This window comes from Rhinolophus ferrumequinum, chromosome 6, assembly GCF_004115265.2.
Source record: "Rhinolophus ferrumequinum isolate MPI-CBG mRhiFer1 chromosome 6, mRhiFer1_v1.p, whole genome shotgun sequence".
In the NCBI taxonomy this organism is placed as follows: Eukaryota; Metazoa; Chordata; class Mammalia; order Chiroptera; family Rhinolophidae; genus Rhinolophus; species Rhinolophus ferrumequinum.
In genome coordinates, this window is record NC_046289.1 from 80,888,688 (window position 1) to 80,910,536 (window position 21,849).

At 40.0% G+C, this 21,849-nt stretch overlaps 1 protein-coding gene across 3 annotated transcripts in view; it reads left to right on the plus strand.

The window, feature by feature from the left end:
- The first annotated feature begins 2,401 nt into the window (after nt 1-2,401).
- The window catches only part of AKAP6 (A-kinase anchoring protein 6), a 453,949-nt gene continuing 434,501 nt past the window's right edge, over nt 2,402-21,849 (plus strand). For 2 of the 3 annotated variants that reach the window (XM_033108066.1, XM_033108071.1), the window contains exon 1: nt 2,403-2,550. The gene's annotated coding sequence lies outside the window, so the exon portion shown is untranslated. Of the gene's footprint in view, nt 2,551-21,849 lie in introns of all 3 variants that reach the window. The other variant, XM_033108067.1, reaches the window with a different exon arrangement.

Sequence of the window (21,849 nt, forward strand, 5' to 3'; positions counted from 1 at the left end):
CACTTCACGACTCGCTTCTGCTTTAGGGGTCTCCTGTTTTACCCAGTCTAGGCCATTCTGTGGGCTAGTTATTCTGGCACTTCAAGTTGTTAAAAGCCTGACCAGGCTTCAGATTTGATGAGTCATCCATCTCTTCCCTCCAAATGACTTGCTTTTGGCGAAGGAGGCTGACAAGATACTTCTCATGGTGAGAAGCCAAATTCAAGTCTGGAACACCTGATCGCATCCTGTTCAATGTTCTTTACAGAGCCATGGGATTTCAGCTCTGAAGAGGCTGATAATATTGTTCTAGAACCAGTGAACTCCATCTTCTCCAGAGGCTGAGTTGTTTTTCAGAGGTTCCTTCAAGGGCCAGCTCGGAGCAGATGGGTAGGGGTGGGGGTTGAGAAGGGTTCATTAGTCTTGGCTCTGAGGTTCTTCTCCCCCCCACACCTCATCCAGGGCAGCCCAGATTTGGTCTGTATCATTAGAAGAAAGGGTACCACTACTAACAGAAAAACCCATGAAAATCATGGTTAATAACTAAATCCATCATCTCCGCAGATGAAACACTTGAGGCTCAGAGAGGTTAATTGATTGGCTTAATGTCACACAGATGCTCGCTGGAGGAACTGGCATTAACACTTGGGTTTTCTGAATCCCAGATAAATGCTCTTCGCACTGGATGGCTCTCTGTTACTTCCCTTGATGTGGCATGTGGTCTAAGATGAGGGGTGGGAGTCAGGTGCGGCCCATGACTGAGAGCATGGGTGACTTGGGCAGGAGCTTCACCTCTTGCTCTTGGTCTCCCAATTCCTCTTTAGGTGAAGCCAGCTCAATCCTGGCTTCCCCTTCGGGGCAGAGCTGCTCTGTGCATGGCTGATGGTGCACCCTGCTAGGATCTTGGCACCTCTCACGCATTTTATCAGCCCCTGTTTGACAGAGGCAATGCCTGAATTCCTTCTGCCATTCAATCTCCCCATCCCCCATGCAGTTGGCTAGCAGTGCCGTTTAAAATCTCAAGTAGGAGGGGACAACATAATCGTCTCATTGGGGGTTTTTAGAATGTTGTTCTTACCCAGATGTGAAGATAGAGTGGATGGAGGTCGACTTGATTCTATCTCTATCCATGTTCTGAGAGTATTAAATATGCAAGAGAGGGCTCTCTGTGCATGTCTCCTTGCTCCCAGTTCTCACCACATAATATTTGTTTTTGCTCAGGGCTGGAAAGGAATGATTGCTTTAGATTTGCTTTTCTTTTATCAACTGGAGAAATACCTCACTGTGTCTTGTTTAAATGTGGCTTTTCACACAGTTCCAGCTTTCGTGGGGGGAGGGGCATGAGTAATTTCCTTCTGTGTGTCTTATTGCCCCGGAAGAGAGGAAAACAGAGCCCCAATGTTTGGAATGCCAGTGGTTTAGGAAGTCTTTAGCAGGCCTGCCACTTGTTCCAACCATCAGGTTTGGCCCCAGAAAAGACTTGCATTTGGTGTGTAAGTGGGAGGGGTTCTGGAGGCTAAGGAAAGGGGTCCTAGAAATTAAAGGTGGTGTGGTGTGCCCCTCCCCGCGCCCCAGATTCTAAACCTCCTTCTACCGTGTTTCCCTGAAAATAAGACCTAGCCAGACAATCAGCTCTAATGTGTCTTTTGGAGCAAAAATTAATATAAGATCCAGTATCATTTTACTATTAGACTCGATATAATATAATATAATATAATATAATATAATATAATATAATATAATATAATAAAGACTGGGTCTTATATTAATTTTTGCTCCAAAAGACGCATTAGAGCTAATTGTCCAGCTATTAGCTGTCCAGCTAGGTCTTATTTTTGGGGAAACACGGTATGTGCCCACTTGATGTTCTCTGAAAGAGAAGGTTTTGTGGGTTGGTGTCCATCAGGGTAATTGATCAGGGTAGACTTTGTTGGTAAGAGTTTGTTCATGTTTTGAGAATTAAGGCCTATTTACAATTAGAGTCACTTTCTCAGCTGTTTATATTCCATTTTCAATTCTTTTTCTGTTCCCTGCTTTGTTCTTTTGGTCTTTGACAAATGAGCAAAAAATCTTTCTAATAGCTTCTAAAAAGGTACCGTAATGCTGTCCAGGGAAGAAAAAGTGATCAAATTGCCTAACAGAGAAACATTGTCCATTTGAGTTTTTATTTGCTCAGTTCTAAACCTATATCACCCCCGGCCCCCACCCCATTTCTAAATGTGTAACAACAAAGTAGGAGGTAATTTTTATTTTTTCCAAAGTGTCTTCAGGGAAATCCCTTTTAAACCTATGGATTTCCAGTCCTATGAGGGATCCTCTTCCTTTGGTCTAAATTTTGCATATCGTCTGTTTCTTACAGGGCTTCCGTATTGTCTCAGGCTCCACTAGAAATGCAGCAAGGATTCCTGGCACATCCCAGTTGCCATAGCAACAGCAGCCTTTCCCATAATGAGCTGCATCATCTGAACTGATGTCACAGCATCATGCAGCAGGTCAAACAAGGCATCTCCTAGTATTGCATCCTACAGATGTGCTGTAAACATCAAAAGAAGACGGTGGGAGCAGGAGATGGTGAGTGTTAAATGTCTGGGCGTTAATTGCACGGTTGTTTTGTTGGTTAGCCTGTGTCTGCTAAGGCGGACATGGGGGGGAGGTTGTCTGCTTAAAATGGACTAGGGAAAGAAGGGCTGTTTTACCTAAATCTGTTTTTCAGGCTGCTGGGTTAAGACAAAGGCCTGTAAGAGTCATAAAGGAATCAAAATACATAAATTATTCTTGTTCCATCTCTGCCTGTTATTTTCAGTGTCCTTATGGAATTTTTTATAAACATAAGATAATTTTCTGTTGCAAAACCCCAAATAGGCTCTAAGATGGGTGGTTCACAGATTTTCAGCATTGTAAAGCTATACATTTCTTTTTTTTTTATGGGACAGACCTAATTGGTCCCCTATTTGCTCTTGTGATTTATGAAATATTTAGTGATTTGCAGTATGAAATTTAGTATTTACCTCGGTTGGGTTTCAGTTTCTTCATGGCAAGGAACGACTGCTGAATAAGCATTTGACATAACCCTGATGTGAAAGGGGATCTCTTGCATGTTCAAGACAGAATTGATTAAAAACATGAGGACTCCAACTAAATAAAAATTACTTGAGCCTTTGATTTACATGGTACTCCTTCAACCCACGGCCTTCATAGTTAGTTGAAGGACTGCCACAATATTTTCCTGTCTCTCGCTAGTCTCTAAAATAGCTGGAGTTGTTTGCAGGCTGACTTGTAACAAGTCTCCTCTCTGCGGCAGTTGCAATGACGGCTACCCTGAGGAGAACCTCTCGAAGTAACAGTGGTGTTGCTATCTCTTGTTTAACTTTAGCCAGGATCTGGTAAGATGAATAAATAGCAGGGTCCTCAGTGATTGTGGTGAATACAGACGTCTGGGCTCAGTCATAACCTCAACTCAGTTCTGAAACTCCAGGTAAACATGTATCATGTCCATTTCAACTCCTACTTCTGTCTTTGGGCATCTTCATTCTCTCTATTTTTCCCCCCTAAAAAATGTGGTCTGACAGTGTCAGATAAGGAGCAGTGTGTTACCTTTTGTTTTGGGAAATGAAATGGATTTCCCTGGTGCAGCTGATTGCGACTAAGGGAGAGAAAGGAGGAGGCACGTGTCAGTTCAATTGATCAATATGTCCACTTAGAATCAGGGAGTGGCCTTGTGGCTCAGTGCTGCTGAGTTGATAGTTTTTATTTGAAAAGTCTCATAGGAAAAAATAGCAACCCTGAGTTCCTCTTCTTTTTAAGCTGTTTGTTGAGCCTGAAAGAGATGTAATATAGGAAGGGCAATACCTTGAACCAGCTTAGAGTGATTTTTTTTTTTTTTTTTTTTTTGCACAGAGTCAAGCATATTGGTCCCATTAGGCACTAGCTGGAATGAAAGACCTTGGGTTTTAATTAGTTTGTTTATACACATCGCACACATGCTACTCTTGATCCTCGAAGCTTATGTGGCTGACATGCAGCTGTACGGATGGGAAAGGTCAGCTCAGCCTGGCTTTATTGCAAGCACTTAGGAGCATGAATTGTTCATTGCCTGCTTTTCTGTCGTAGAATGTGAACCGAAAGCTCTGCTGGGTGTGAACGCAGCCAAGTCAGAAGCTCTAAGGTGACAGGGAGGAGTGCTAGATGGTGATGGGGGAAGGGAAAGTATCTCGTGGCTGGGTTATGAGTCCGGAGAAAATTACTCAGTGCCCATTAGAATTCTTTTAAAGTATTACTTCCAAGGAAAAGTGATGAAGAAAGACTTGTTTGGTAACATGAATTGCTAAGAGTACAAATAACCAAAGGCGACATTTTAATGAGTGTTTTTATTTGCTTAATGTTTGTTTCTTTTGTCTAGCAGAGCTCTCAGCTGCTTCATCAGGGGTGATTTGTACAATTACTGGAAGTCTCAAAGCCAGATTCCTTAAGGGCAGCATTAGAAAAAAGTGGAGTCCTGTTTTAGGAGTAGGGAAGGTGCTGATGGGTGTGGACTGACGCAGTTATCTGGTGGAATATCCTTCCAGTTTGGATGAGCCTGTAACCTCCCTGCCGCCCCTGTAAATATTCAAAACGCAGTTACGGTTCCCCAACTTTATGCTTTTGTGTTCTTTTTGCTCCAGGAGAACAAAGCCTAGTAATGGGAGCTGTCATCCTGGTGCTCAGTTTCTTTGCAGAGGGCCACAGCCTGTGCTGCTCTCCGATTAGCTGCATGTCTTAATTACTGGCGAAGACTATTTCAGTTGCCTTAGTTTTCATAGATCCCCAAGGAGTGTGTGTGGGGGAAGGGAAAGATTGCTCTATGGCTGCATTTAGTGGGGTTTCACTGAAATTGCCTAGAATTGAAAGAGTTTTGTCTGACAGTGATGAGTGAAAGGTTCTCAAGACCATATTTACTGTGTGGCCAAGTTTAGACTGTGGAAGCCTCCCAAGGAGCTAGCCTCCCCCATGCTTTTAGTTATGGCTTTCTTTACTGAATTGCCAAGTTACTAAGAAGTTCCTTCTTTGTGGTTAACTAGGCCATGGTGGGGGTGATAAAAATAATAATCACAACAACTACAGCTATCTTTTATTCAGTTCTTATTATTTATCAGGCACTGGACTAAGCATTATATACCAGGGGTGACAAAAAATGTATACACATTTTAAGAAAGGAAAAAACTGTTTTAAAATTGTAATAGTTAATATATACTAATAAAAAAAAAGATGACTACAAGTCACTTTTGACGTCTGCAATTACAAGAGGTGCTCAAAGTGGTTACCATCAGCATCCAGACACTTCTGATTACGGCGAACTACTGCTTGAGCAACATTGACTGAAGTGTTAACATCTCTTAAAATGTGTATACATGTTTTTGGCACCCCCGGTATATCTTATTTAGTTCTTATAATGACATTGCGAGGTAGAGAGTAACAATCTTTCTTTATAGGATTAGGTGCTATTATTCACATTTTGCAGAAACCACAGCTTTGCCAGGTTACCAATTCGGCTAAGGTCACATAGTTAAAAAGTGATTGAGCCAGGATTTCAAACCAGTGTGATTTGACTGTGGCACCCTCATGCTTACCCACAGTCATCTTATTTTTATACCATCCTAACTGTGTATACCATACAGGTCGGCCATCTTTAGTCTGTCATACTCTCCGTGCCCTTCTCATTCTAATTGGAAAATCACATTTCACATGTAGAATGAAATCCCATTTACAACACTAAGATCTGTTTTACTCTAAGAATGAGCGTGAATCTTGGTTAGATCCTACTCTGATCCTAGAGATTTAAGTAACGAAGAATTGATATTCACTTTTTGCCACCACTGTTATTTGACCTATCTTTTTAGCAGGATCTCTGTGGAAAACGCTACACAAATGAGCATGGGCAAGGTGGAGTGGCACTAAAAGCAGATTTTAGCTGTCGGTAATGATTCAAGTTTGTTGTACCTGTCTTGTCAGCTTCGTATGTAGCACCCTGCTAACTTGAAGACATTTGCATTCCCTGGCAACACCAGGTGAGGATAGAAGAGAAAACTCTCACAGCCAGGAAGGTGTACTCTGAATTCATCTCTTGGGTCAAGAAGATAAAACAGAGTTATTCTGCTGAGTGTATCAGTGGCTGAATCCAAATACTGCCTGTCTCTGACAAAGTGCAAGAACGAGTCTTGTGCAACATCCTGGAAGCCTTGTGTTTGAAGAGAGCCCATATAGTGATCTCTGCATCATCTTGCCCATCCCCAGCTCTCCACGCCCAGTGTCATTACTGGACTCTAAGGGCTGTTCTTTGTTTCACTGTGGGGCGAATGCACATACTGAGAGCACACTGATATTGATTCCGGTATGGTGAATACTTAGAAGTATTATTCCATAGAGCTCATTGGCCTTCTCTAGGTTCTGGGAAGAAGTTAACCTTTGTCCTCGCCTGCTCCAAGGAGGCCCAAGCTCCTGTCTGCGTGAGCTACAGGAATGAGAGGCTGATTAGAAAACAACAGTTACTAAGTGCAGTAACTATACAAGTTTCATTCTAATTAGGGAATAAAAAAGCCAGTGGGATTTATGGAAGTTGATGGTGCTGCTATACATGTCTCTGATTTGCTTCTATTTCCAATCCTAGAATCAGTGAATGATAACCTGTTTTGGTCTTATGGATTTGATTCAGTTCAACAAGTATTTTTTGAGTATTTACTATGTACCAGGTAATGTTGGGGAACATAGGAGTGAATAAGACAGATGCAAATCTCCTCCCTCACTACATTCTAGAGGGGGAGACAAAAACAAATAGGTAAATTTGAGGTGGAATAATTTATTCTCTCTGGTACTGTGATACTGTTTCTAATTACTATTATTCCATGTGCTAATAGATTATCTCTGCATATATGTATAGGTACAGATACATATATGGTATACATACAGAGGTAAAATCATTGCTTTGAATAATAGTTGTTTTTTTTTTTATCTGCTTGCATTTGGATTAGAATCTGGGTATGGACAAAGCCAGTATGGTAATTAGCATTTTGTTGGTATAAGCTATCCTGAAAAGTGTAATTGTAGTCAACCAAAAAGTCTATGTCTATCTCAATTGACAAAAAACCTGACATATGGAAATATGAAATTTATGTGACAGATAGTTAAGGAGAGATGTTTTTTCATCTTTATAAAAGATATTTCTCACCTTTAAAAACTTTGTCCCAGAAAGCCTTCTAAATTGGAAGTTCTAGCCAGTGTTTTGGTGGAGGGATGGGGGTGGGTGTACCAGTCACCTCCAGACGTGAGCAGCCTGTCCATTCACCCCAGTGTGCCCTACAAATGTCACTTTCAATGGGAAGCATTTCTCTAAATTGTCATCTTAACTAATGGATTCAAAACTATGATTGTATTTTCATGAATTTTTTCAGGTGCAGATTCACTCATATATAAGGTATGTCTGATTTGTGACAATCGTTTGACTATTCCTCTTTTAGGGCACTTGCAGTTACCCAACACTGTAGATGGACTCTGAGTGCGAAGGCTTTTCCAGGGAATACCACTTTTTATAGGACTTTGGCCATAGATACAAATAAGTATTTCGAATTAATAACATAGAAGATTCCTTCTCCATGAGCACACAGGTCAGCAGCTGAATCCCTCAGTGGGCTTTAAGATTTGGTGAGGACAAAGGAAAGACTTTGTTTCCCTTGTAAGCCACCAGCCATGTTTTATTCTGTTCTTCAGCTCTCGGGCATGCTCCAAACTCTCCCAACCATCTTGCAACTGTGTGCTTTGAGTCACGAGGGGAAATGGAGAGAGACTGTGGAACCTTTAGAACAGGGACTCCAGCTGAATGATTCATGAGCTGAACCTGGTCTACAGCTTGTTTTGTGTGGCTCCTGGGCAGGCTTCGAGGGCTTGCAACCTGTGCAGTCCCATAGGTTCCTGTGCTGGAAGCATCCACACTTAGTTTAACGCTCTGCTGCTGCCATCTTGAAATTCTTAATAATTTTTCATCAAGGGATTCTGCATTTTCATTGTACACTGGCACTGGACCCTGGAACTTCTGTAGCCAGTCCTATATGGCCCTTTTGATATAAAAAATTGCCACACAAATCTGAGTTTCAAGCTTATCGTTAAGAATTAGGTGATGTGGCTTACTTAGCAAGAGTTGACTGCCTAAGATGGAACAAGATTCTCCAATTCATAATGATCTCTCCCCAGTCCCATCCATTTAACCCCACTGCTGCTGCCTGAGCCCTGTGGGTGTTTGAGTTTGAGACCTCTGCTCTGGAGCAATTCAAATAAAAATTATAGAGCTTAAGAATTCTAAAGGACCATTGTCAAAACAATCCAGAGCCAAGACCACATGCATGGTAATTTAGAGACATCCATGGCAATTCAGCACCAGGCACAGTAATTCAGTGGCATTTCTTTTATAGGCAATGGGGGACATATTACATTATACCTGAAGATATTGGTAGGTCAGGCTTATTTGTCACCACCATTGCTTTCAGGGGAGAAATTAAATCTTCTTTGCAAAGCAAGCTAATTAACCATCCTATTGGTTCGTTGTTTACATTAATTCTCCTGCCCTTTATTTTACTACTGGATTATGTTTATCTGCCTCTTTGTTTAACTCTCATTTAAATTACACAACATTTTTATTCTGGTTGGGTATTTTTTTAGCATTGTCCTTTTTTTCCTATTCTCTCTCTCCAGGAGGCTGGGGACGCCTATAATTTGAGGTTAGATTACTAAAGAAGAGTTCACACTTTTTTAAATTAAAAAGGGAATCACAGTCAATGTTTATAATGAACCCTTCTCCAGCCAGGCAGTTCCAGCCATGCTAATGTTCATAAGTCCAGATCCGCCATTACTGTTTATAATAATGCCGTTCTGATGACAGACTCCTGGGCCTTGTAATATGTGCAACCTATTATGTCATAGTGAGAAGTGGCTGTATGAATCCACAGATGTTCTGAGAATCGTTTGAAAATTAATATGAATGACCGCAGTTGCTATATAGGAAAAAGGTAATATATTATTTTCTTTTTTTGGCTATGTGAGCATAAACAAAGACCTGACAAATCCATAAGGGGTTCTTGTTATCTCTTAGAAGGCTGGGATGGAGTGGGGTGGGGTGGCGGAGTCTTCTCCAAGGATCAAGCCCCATGGCCTTCACTCTGTACCCTGAAATAATCCTAATGCCCATCATATCCACCACGGTACAAGCTGTTAAACAAGCTGTTTCAGATGATTTCACCAATAGTCAACAATCAACAAATGCGTCAAATGTCTACCATGTCCAAGGTCATGTGCTGAAGGAATATACACTTTGCAAATTAGGAGGACCAAAGGCATGCGTGTGTAGATTACCTGGAGAGCTCATCGTAGATTTACCATAGTGCTGTCTGGGCTCTGCTTCTGGAAGGTCCTGAGTACTTCTTCCCTTGTTAGGGCGGTAACCTGAGATGGAGCCCCAGGCACATCTGGGACTGCCCTCTCATCTTCTGTTCTTTTCATTCAATTCCTTGATTTAAATTTTTTTTTCTAACATAACTCATTACTTTTTCTGGTCCACTCAAGATTATTTTTTACTGGCCACTCTCAGCCTTTTCAGTTCTTAGTGCTCGTTATTTGTTTGCATCCCACCAGCCTCCTGTCACCGTCACCTTCTGGGACAGCTCTGAACCCACCATAACCCTCCACACTGCAGTCCCCCAGGCCCTCAGCTCCCCAGCCACTGTTTATTCCCATTCCATTCGATTGTGCACTAATTTACTTACATTTAGCTTTTCAGCGTTAATTCAAATTTTGCGCTGTATTTAACCTGTTTTCTGTGTGCATTACAAGGGAATGACTCTTTAAAACTCCTGTTAATCACTTGGAGGCAGGCTGTCTGTGACATCAGCTAGAAATAACTGAAACAGCAAGGCCTTACTGGCAGAAGACGATATGCAGAAATGAAAACAAGTGTGCAAATGCAGTTTTTAAAACATTTTGTTCTTCAGTGTTATTAGTACATTGCATTTTCAATTAAAACGAAATAAAAATCAGGGGAGGGGGCGATGAGACGGTGGGGAGCACAGCAAGATGTCAGAGAGATGCAGGCTGCTTCAGCCTTGGCTACGAGTGGCATGTAGCTTCTAGAACACTGTAGGGGAATACCTGTCTCAGAAAAGTGGCTGCTTGAAGAGAAAGAACAGTTCTGAAAATAAAGGTAAAAATAAAGACAAACACAAAACCAGGTAAAAATAAAGACAAGCACAAACTAACCAAGGATCATACTGGTGATCATATGGTTTTCACTAATTTAGTAACAAATAATTGATACCATGATTTTTAAACATTTGAATTTTGACTAACCAAAGTGAAAAGGTGTCCAGGTTTAGGGTATCAGGAGATGCTGTGAGTCAAGAAGGCAAACATGGCTCCTGCTCTCATGGGACCACCCACCCTTCCCACTAATTTCCTGCCCAGAGAGTATAGTCTATATACATATGTGTAAATTGTGGGATTTTAGGATCCCGCAACCTAAAATGGAAACTTCTCATTTGGTGCAAGCCATTGCAAAAAAAAAAAAAAAATCATTGTAGATTTAGTCAAGCTGGTAGACAGCACTTTGCTGTTTCTTGTTTGGGTATCTAATGTGGTATTTACACAAGGATGGGGTTAAGATTTAGCATCTAAGAACCAGAGAAAAGTATCATGCCAGAGACCATGGTTTTCATTATTTTCTTAAAGAATAATAAAAAAATTAAGACAAAGTATATGGATTTATTCACCTTCACAGCAAATAAACCTAATAATTACAGAGCAAAGAACAGAAAGAAAAACCCTGTATGTTAAAAATAATATGGAGATATGTGTCTCTTCCGAAGCTGGTTATGTTACCTTTTGCTTGGTCCTCTTAGGCCAACAGGGTGGATTGTGGAGCTAAGGGCATTTACCTTTGAATCTTAGCTCTAATATAAAATTATTAGATCTGTGATTTTGAGTTTCTTAGAATGTCATTTTCCTTGTATATAATGGGAAAATATCCATTTTACAGGATGGAAAAAAAGTGTTTTTATGTAAAGTTATTGGCACAAAGCCCACATTTGATAAATAAAAGTTATTATTATTTCACTACTCAGAAGTAGTGGGATGAGATTATTACTCTCCTAAGAAGAAATGTAATTTTTCCTCAACTCCAATCCCAAAACCAAGGAAATCATTTTCAGAGCTTTTATTAGTGCAAAGAAAAACCCTTTAATATATTTTAAATGCTTATACTTTGCTAGGCACTTATATTCTCTTACTTAATTTCCTTTTCTCACTTAATTTTTCTCCATAGCACTTATCACCATCTGCAAAGTACACATTTTACTTATTTATTGTTTGTCTCCCCAAGTATAAAGCAAGGTGCACGAGGGCAGAGGTTTTTGTCTATTTTGTTCATTGATGTTTCTTTAGCTCCTAGAATAATGCCCGGCAGATGATAGGTGCTCCCTACATGTTTGTTGCAAGAATGAATGAATTCACTTAACTCTCTGAGGAAGGAAACATGGTTGTATTCAGTATGCAGAAAATTAATTCTCTTTTACAGTGATACTTTTCAAGGTTCTAAACACGCTTGAGTGATTTTTGCTATTTCAGATAACATGGCAAGAGTCTCTTATGGCTGATGGTTAGGGCATCGTGCACCATCCAATTATTTTAAATTCTTCCATTGAAAGCAGAGGTATTGTCCTGGCAGCTCTGATGGGTTCTTCCTGTCCGTAAGGTTTCTGCAAAGGAGGTGGGGTTTCACAGGTCATTTGAAAGATACATTGGTTCTTCTATTGGTGGTTGTCTCTTTCTTTCCATTTCTTTAGTGAATTTGAGTCTTGTTCAGCCACAATTTTTTATTCTCCTTTAAACATTTAATCTTAACTGTAAATTTCAGATTGATTTATGGATTGCTGGATTTTGAAAGGATCTTCCAGGAAAGAACCAGATAGGGAGAATGATAAGCCAGAGCAGCTCACGCTTCTCTTTTGCTATTAAAAATGCTCTAATGAGAAATAAAGCAAAACACAGGCACACAGCAATACAGTTGTTTGATCAGAAGAACAGACAGCCTCATATATGAAGGAAATAATTAAGGTAGCTGATTTCTGCTATTTATTTTGAATTAGAGACAGACTCTATTTTGGCAGTGGATGTCTATAGCTGAATTTTGTATCAAAGACATATTCCAAATGTTATGCTTTTGAATTGAGTATTTCTCAGTGAGCAGGTGTGAGATTGTTTTTCCTTGAAATTCAAACCATTCTATTTTTAGAATGCCTTCCTCTTTAAAAAGGCAAAACGATATCTGAAAGCAATTAGGAAAACATCCTGGGAGAAGGCAGTGTTCTTGTTATACCATAATAACAGGCTGAATAAGAAAATGTAATGCTATTAATATTTACTTTGAGTAACCTCATCATGCTATAAGATAAAAATTATGCTTTATGAAAATTTTTTTACATCTGTGGTACATCCCATGGCTGTTGCCATACACAGAGACATTATTGTGTTCAAATAGCATGTTATTCTGATATTTTAAAGAGCCCTGGACTGGGAGTAAGGAACCTGAGTCTTGGCACCTGCTGATATAATCTTCCTGAACTTTAATTTCTTTCACAATAAAACAAAAGGGTGAAATTTAAATGATTTTTGTTTCCTTTTAGCCTTATATTTTGTCTCACTTACAGGGTTCTCCATACCTTTCAATTGTTCAGCCTTGCGATTTTTCTTAAATGATGTTCCATAGAATGTTTTAAATGTGCTCAGTGCCCTCATTTAGATGAAATCATTTTAATTTATACACCATTTAAATTTTATCCTTGTGTTTTTTGTTATCTTGTGTTTCACAGTACTGTTGATGGTTGAACTATTGTCAATACACAAGATTTCACTTTGACAAGTTACTGTGATAACAAACTTTTTAATAGTTTCCTTATCTTGCAAATTCATGTATTTTCTATATCTTCTTTTTCTTTTTATCCATAACATGTCTTTTCTGTTAATGAGCTGAGTGAAATATTTGGCTCTCTTTTACCCGTCCTATTGGGTGTGGAATCTCTTTAGAAAATCACACTATTGCTCCAGACATTCATAAAAAATACCAGTGTTTGTGCTTTTATAAGGTCAAACCATATGGAATTCCTGTTTTTATAGGTCAAAAATGGCCAAATAGCGACAGTTTCACCCAATCTGCAGTGAGTCAACTCAATAATTTAATTTAACCCAATAAAATAATTTAATGTTAATTATCATAACAATGTTAGTCTTGACTATTTTTATAAACCAGTGAGGAAGTCAGTCCTCAAATGACTTTGGGAAGTAGTGCAAAGAGCACACTGGGCCTTTGGTGAAAGACAGATCTGGGATTGAATTCTGCTTTCCTGCTACTAACTTGTATGTGCCTTGGGTAAGTTGTTCAACTTGCTGAGCTACCGTTTCCGTGTTTGTAGAATGGAATGCTGAGGCCTGCCTCACAGGCGCGGAGAATCTCAGAATGTCCATGGCTCCCAGAATGGTGCTGATACCTGCTTCACCCTTGGTAACTGGTTGTGATACCGTTACCATTAACCATCACACTAGTCCCTCAGTCATACATATCTAAAGGGTTAGCTATGAGAGCAAACAAGTCTTAATAGATTAAAAGAGAAATGGTCACAAGAAAGGACAGATACCTAGGAAGAGTAGGGGAGGGTAGGCTTTTGAAAAGGTTCCCAGGGGACATTTGGGGGGAGAATAGGACGGTTGTCTCTCCCATCATCGTCAAATAACTCTCTATGGAGCAATAATTTCACAATTCATTTGGCAGTCACAGATTTACTTCAACTGTTCTCCTTTTTTATATTTTGTGTTTTGAGTAGTAGTCACAAACTTATGAAAACTTTGGACAATTAGTTGTAGGTGTTTATAGCAAATTTTAAATTTTATTCTGTAGAATTTTTTGAGCTGAAAAAAGTCGTAGAGGTTAAATGTTCAGAAGAGTACTATATATTTAATACCTGTTAGGTAAACAAGTTTAATGTTTTATTTAATGTAAAGTAATTCCCACGAGACCATGAATCTGGAAGGGACAGATATTAAACTCTTCTTTTTTCTGGATGATCCTGTGCTGGTGGATGGCTTCTCCTGTAGCCATATGCTGATGACTCATGAGTTACCAATTCCTGCAGAGTTTCTAACTCTCTGGGATGTGGAGAAAATAAGCTTAGGATCACCCCGAATAATTTTTTATTGTGTAATACAGATTTAGGTCATGCTTCCCACCTTGTGGCTTCCCCTTTTCTGAACCATAGCCCTGGTATTATTAGATATTTTCTCATGGAAGATCCTTACATCTCCTGTGATCTTCCTAGCTGAGCTCTGAACCTTTTTCAGCTCTGTTAAAGCCTGTGTCCTGGACAACCTCAGGTATCCAGTATGGCTAGTGTACTGTGGTGAAGAGGGCGAGAAAATGCACACTGTGAGCACTGGATGGGGACTCGAACGAACAGGAGATGTGTTAAAGAGTTTGTTATTTTTGTTTTCACTTTGAAATAAAAGTTTATCTGATCAAAGAGTTCCAAAATTGATATATAAAGTTACTGCATCCTGACTCCAGCGGATTACATACTGCTGATTTCAGCATCAGAGTGTAGTTCTGTTTTGCAGACATGATTCTCATTTGTCTTTCGGATTAATTCCAATGGACAGGAGCCAGTTGTAACACTGGGCCCACAACGCTGGCATTGTTCGCAGTGACGTTCAATCAGCACCCTTTGTGTCCCCATGAAGGATTTGGATGACTGGTTCCCATGAGGAAGGCAGGTGGCATGTTGGTGAGTGGGGCTTGAGTCAGTTATATCTTCTGAATTCAAATCCCAGACACGCACCAGCTCTGTGCCTAGGGAGAGCCTACCTTTCTGGGCGCTGTGTTTCTTCATAGTACCTGTCTTGCCAAGCATTGTGTAGTTTAGACACAGTGTGTATAAGACACCTAGCACACAGCCTGGGCTACAGGAAATTCTCAGGAGTGGTGAGTGGAGGCTGGGGCTGTTCATAAGATAAAAGGAAGACTAACGGCTGATGGCCAGCCTCACTGCTTGGCCTTGTTTTAGGGGAATTTCTGTTCCAATCCCAGACCTGTGGGATTTCAGTGGTCACATTAGTCTTGTACCAGCATCCTGTCCGACTACTGTGCTTGTTCCTTAAATTGGACAGGAACGACCACGTCACAACACAATCAATATTTATATATCAAATTTTCTTTTTTTTATACTTCCTTTCTAATTTGGGGAAACTATTTCCATAGAAAATTGTTTTGGGTCCAGTGAATAATAAAACTTACCGTTAAAACTCTCACAATCTTGTCAAGGGAAATTCCACATTTTAAAATGTGTATTTACTTCTTTAATGCAGATTCATCTCACACAATCTGTTGCATGCTCGGGTATTAAAATACTCTATACAGTTAACTTCACGTTTTCCCCATAGGTGTGGAATATGTAAGCAGGCTCAGAGGTTATGCATCTACTCTCAGGGGGCAAAATTGCCTAGAGGGGTGCTTCCGGTACAGGTAAAGTTTTGCTTTGGAAACGATTATGTGATTTAGCAGTGAAAGGATACTGTTCCTGCACTGTCAGCTGCGGAGTAGTCTTGTGCCTCTCAGCTTGCATTGCCAGGATCACGGAGCTCCAGGCATGTGTGGCCCATGTGCTGAATGTCTGCCCTATGTCTGCGATGAGTTGGTGGTCTGTGTCATCAGCAGACACAATGTATTGGCACCAGGATTAGAAGAGGTTTCTGCAGAGAACGGATCCTAAGAGAGGCGGACTGATTCTGAGCCCAGTATAATGTGGGTCCCGAGGAGGTGTTCTCTCTCCATCACGCCCAGGGTTGAGTCCTGTAAAAGCTGGGGCGCAGACAGGTAGGCTGTACGCATGAGCTATTCCTCTAAAGCAGGGGTGTCCAAACTGTTTTCAACGTTTTTTACCAAGGGCCATATGCGGTAAAATACACAAACAGCCGGGCCACTCACTCGAGGTGAAGTACGTATTGCCTCACCTGGTTTATTTAAGTAAACTAAATATATTTTTGGAATTTACTGCGGGCCAATTAACAATGGATTGCGGGCCGCAGTTGGCCCACGGGCTGCAGTTTGGACACTCCTGCTCTAAAGAATCTGTACCTCATTTCCTCATTTGAGCACAGGAGCACAGAGTTAGCAGCCTTCAGGAGAGTATATTGTGCAAGAGAGAGAAAGGCGTGTTTCTCATTATCTCCCGATACTTTAATCAGAGGTTTCTAAATTCTTTTTGATATCCTAATCTGTGAAAAAAAACGTCTAAGCCCTCTCTTGTATGTTTTTTATGAAACATATACAAACGTAAAAATTAAAAAGGATGAAACAAAAATTAAACAGAAACTCGAATATTTTCTTCACACTCCCAAAGGTGTACCTTGCATCTCCCCTGGAGTGAGCCCCCACCCACAGACCACTGCTCTCGGGTGTTAGTGGGAGGGGCCTGGTGTGCGGAGGAAACAGCACTCCTTCTGGCGAACTCCGTGATGAGTGTGGGCCGCTCTCCTGCCCACATTGTAATGAGTGTGCGCATACACGAGACCCATGCTGGAACTTCATGACGTTTTACATAAGGCCCTGTTTTTACGTAGCTGACCCTGATGAGGCTGGTAAGAGAGGGAGAAAGGTGAAAGAAACAGAAAACTGTGATATATAACCAACCCATAATGTCACTTCATTTGTACCTCCAGGCTGGTGAGCCCTGAGGAAACTTGGGTGATGGAAATCAAAAATATTTCTGAGACAGTATGTTTGTCCTGAATTTTAGAGTTTACCATCCTCTTTTCACATGTAACTCCTCAACAACTCTATAGGGTATGAAAATTGAGAATTTTTTAAAGCCAATTTGATCACACCCACTTCTCAGGTTCTTTTTGGAATCCACAGTAGCTTCCCAAGAAGCTTGCTGTTAAGCTGTAATGAATGCAAACCTCAGACCAAAGTTGACCATACAGAGTTATTTATTAGACTAGCATTCATTACAAAGCTGGCACAAAATAGTTCATACAATCTGGTCTGGCCGATGAAGTCCCAGCTCTGTTTCTTTTCAGGTGCTCCAACTGTATATTGAATAAAAGCGCTACTGGAGGTAGGATTTTGCATCCTTTATTAAGCATCATGCAATCAGAAATTCTTCTCACCCCACTGAGTAGTTGGAGACAAGGACAGATTAGGGATCGAGTTTTAGACATAGGGGTACATCTGAGGATTCTTATCTTTTCTTCTTGTAAGTGTTTCTGCAATATTTTAGCTAACTCACATGTATTGAATATCTTTTAATTTTGCCAAGGAATATTCATTTAAGTTTCCTAACTGGTAAGGCAATGGTTATTGATCAAGGTAGGGGTGAGGACATCCCATTTCCGAAATAACATTGGCTGGCACGTCCCCACCACCCCTGATATCACTTTAATTGATGCCTAGAAATGAAGCTTAAATTAATCGTCATACGTATCACAGATTATACTGAAATTTTTTAAAAAGTAAATTACAAATCTTGTAACACTGGATTACCATTTTACAGCGATGCTTATGATTTATGATTTGCCCAGAGTCTCTTAGCTGGTGAGGGATGGATACAAAAATGAACCCAGGCATAAATGCTTCTCAATCCCACGCTCTCTTTGTAAAACCAATGCACCTTAGTATATGCACGTCCAGTGTTGGCTGCCTGGAATTGAAGCCCTCTGCCCATTGGCCACTTTTTAATCAAGTTTGGTTAATAGTAATACTCCAATGTTAGAAAGTAAGGCATCTGCTTCTTCTGCTGGCTTGGACCCTCCTGTACCTTTTCTTGAGGAGAGGACAGAATCCTCATCAGAATTATGAGGCTTTGCTTAAATTCCCACAAGATGGCTTTGGTTGTTTTGGTTCTTATAACTTTTTTTCCTCAAGGAAGTTGGGATACTTTCCAGGGTCTGGAGGACATTTGTGTGAAGCCACATAGTCCCTGAGGGCCATCAACCAAGGCCAGGAGGTACTCTGGACAGTGAGATGGAGATGAAGGAGTAAGCAGGTCAAAGACCTACAGGAGACAGGTGTGTGGGAGCATACAGGGAACGAAAGCAAAAGTTCAAGGTGGGCCAGACCAGAAATATGCTAGACAGGTGCCAGGGGATTTTAGAAGCTGCAACCTATCGTGTGGATCAACTGGCTTTACCCAGAAGAATGTAGGCCTGGAACAAAGCAAGAATAACCAAAATTAAAAGCAATACATTCTGAAATACAAAGAGCAAAAGGCAGTTATTCACAAACAAAATAGAAATCTAGAGTATTTGGTAAGAAGAATATGGATACTGCAAAACTCAAGAAGAGTTTTGTCAGATCAGGGGACATCTGCTTCCTTTTATGTTGTACCGTTCTTCCTGCAGTGCTTTTACCCTGGACCCTGCGAGGCTTCTGATATGTCCTAAACCAGGGTGAGTTTGCCACAGTGCTCCCTACCCAGCAATTCTGCAGGGCCCAGGGGATGCCTGGAAAGGTAACGCCTGTATCTTTTACTCATTTCTCTTCTGGTGTCCCGAGCCTGTCCATTGGCCCCAGGATCCTCCTCACAGATCCTCCCGGAACACATCTCTGATTCTTGTGCCCAGAGGATTTCAGGTGGTCGCTCCAACCGGCCAGAATACTTGAGGTACAGCTCCCCTTTCAGTCACCCCCTTAGCATGCTTGTATAGTTCACGTGGTTCATAAAAAGGACTCTAGTACCTATTACTCCATAAGAACAATGATATTGGTGTTTGACACAACAGGAATTGTTTGAAGGGACTTTTGTAAATCTATTGGACAATGGCCATTTCCATGCCAATGACATTGCAGTATTTCAAAACAACAGCTATTTTGGGCAGGAGTTCAAAACTGCACTCTGTAGACGCAAAGTGAGTTTGACTTGTATATGGGAATGATTATTTTTGAAATGCCCTTCAAATGTTTCCTTTAAACTTAAAAACTTAAAAATCAAGGGACATCTTTTTCCACAGAAATCTTTTGATTTTATGGCTTTGTGTAGATGCTAAGAAACGAGGAAAAATATTTTATGGCCAGAGAATGCAGACTCCTGGGTCAAGGGGGGAGGAATGTCTATTTCTTGGCCTTATATGGTTCTGAGCCTCAGAAACATAGAAAGATCTGTGGGCCTATTTGGGTTTGATATAATGACTAATAGGATACAATTTTGGTTTAGGACTTAGAGGTTCCAAATTTACAAATGTGTATAATAATAAGAACAACAACAACAACAACGGCTTTCTTTCATGTATTGAGTGCTTCCTACATCAGGCTCTATGGTAAAGAGTGCGTCACATACACTAATTAAATCTTCAACCGATTATTAAAAGGTAGTTGAAGGGACACACTCAGTGCCCAGATCTTGGTTTCTAAACACTATTCTTCAATAAAAGAAATCAGGGCTCCTTGGAGAAATGGCTAATTATAGGGCTAGGGCAGGGGAAAATTTAAGATGAGTATGAACATCAGACTGAATAAATAAGGAAGTGCTCAGAAAACAGAAGGGTGGGGCATGGCAAAGTGACACAGGAGTCAAGCAGAAAGAGTTTTTAATGACCAAATTTTGAAACAATTTGAGCAATATAATAAGTAATGTAGTATTGAGTTACAGTCCAAAGCATAAATAAATGTACATGAGTGAGTGCATATTAATATAAGTAAATGATTGAATAAATAAATAAACAGGGAGAAGAGACATCTTTTTTTGTAGAGGAATTCCAGATAACATACAAGTTCTGACAATTAAGTTCACGAACTCATTCTAGAAAAAGTGCTACATACCTCATTGCTGAATATCATTATGGTCACCTTCGAAGTACTCCCTTGGGAAGCTTTGCACTGAGGCCAGAGCCTAGTCCACACTTCAAAGCAATTTTGGAACTCTTTTTCTGGAATGGCCATCAGAGCTGTCATTGTATTACCCTTGATGTCCTGAATGTCATCAAAATGTCTTCCTTTCAATATTTCCTTTATCTTCAGGTAAAGAAAGAAGTCAGTGGGGACCAGATCAGGTGAGTAGGGAGGATGTTCCAATAGAGTTATTTGTTTACTGGCTAAAAACTCCCTTACAGACAGGCCGTGTGAGCTGGTGCATTGTCATGATACAAGAGCCATGAATTGTTGGCAAAAAGTTCAGGTCGTCTAACTTTTTCACGCAGACCTTTTCAGCACTTCCAAATAGTCAACTTGGTTAACTGTCCAGCTGGCACAAATTCATAATGAATAATCCCTCTGATATCAAAAAAAAGGTTAGCAACATCGTTGCAATGAGTTTGGAAACTTAATTGTCCGACCTCCTATGTAAGCACTCCTGTCTCTAGGAGTAAGAGCTTAACCTACCTCTCCGCCCCCCTGAAGGTGGGTTAGACTTAGTGACTTATTTCTAAGGAACAGAGTATGGAAAGGGAAAAACAGTAAATTTACAGTGGAGGTCTGGCAAGCACCACCTTAGGCAAATGATGAAGGTTATCGTCAGTGATGTCATGCTGATGTCATGTACCCGATACGATGTAAGAATAAGGTCACATCATCTCCATGGTGTTCTTTCCATAAAACCATAACACCATTCTAGTCATGAGAGAATCATCAGACAAACCCAGCTTCGGCAACATTCTACAAAATACCTGGCCTGTCTTCCTCGAGGCTGTCAAGGTCATGAAAAACAAGGAAGGCCCAAGAAACTGTCACAGACCAGAAGAGACCAAGGAGATAAGACAATTAAATGCAATGTGGTACTCTAGTTTGGGTCCTGGAACAAAAGAGGACATTGATGGAAGAACAGGTGAAATTCAAATAAAGTCTGGATTTTAATTAATAGTAATGTACCACGTTCAGCTTTATAGTTTTCACGCATGAACCTTGATAATATGAGGTGATAACAATGGAGGAGACAGGGTATTACGGGAACTCTCTGTATTATCTTTACAGCTTTTCTGTAAATCTAAAATTATTTCAAAATAAAAAAATATTAAAACAGATAAATGAATAAGCAAATAAGTAAATAAAATAGTTGAAAGTTTAAAAAGTAACACAGGCTTATGTTTTAAAAATTAAAAGTGTTGTAGAAAATGAAAATTCTCCTCTAGGTAGTAACTCCAAGCCCTCCCCATTCCAATCCCAGAGGTAAATGGAGTTTAAAAAGTTGGTGTAAATTTTCCCAGATACTTTCTATAATCTACATGTACATACTTGAAAAATATATAACCGGAATCTTGCTTTTCATTTTGTCTTGTAACTTCTTTTTTTCCCCACTAAACACTAAATCATGGACTTGGTTTTGAAAAAGAATGTAATGATTTTCCAGGTGATTTTTAAATGTTTGTTAGAGAATATTGCTTCCACGGAGGACTACTGAGTTTACATCTTACTTAATTTTTTAAGCCTTTTAGGTATACTTTCTATAGATATTTTTTGGCCTTTCTAAATTTTTGTCATATTATCCAAGATTATTACCTGTTGTGCTCCAAAAATAGTATTTCGTGATCATGGATTTTTAAGAAATGAAGATGAAGAGAAGAAAGTTATAAGTCATTAAAAAATATATAGAAGTAGGAAAGATGTTTCTAGTTGATACATTTAGGTCATAACTTTGTAGATGGATGCTAACTGAAGTTGTTAGTGATAGAAATTTTTAGGTGTGTGTATCATTTAAAAGCAATACTTTACTCAGGTAGGATAAAAATAATAACCTCTGATTATCTGACCTCAGAGCCAGAGAAATTACTAATCTGAATAAGGTTTTCTTTATTTTCACCCCTCCTTGGAACACTGTAGAGCTG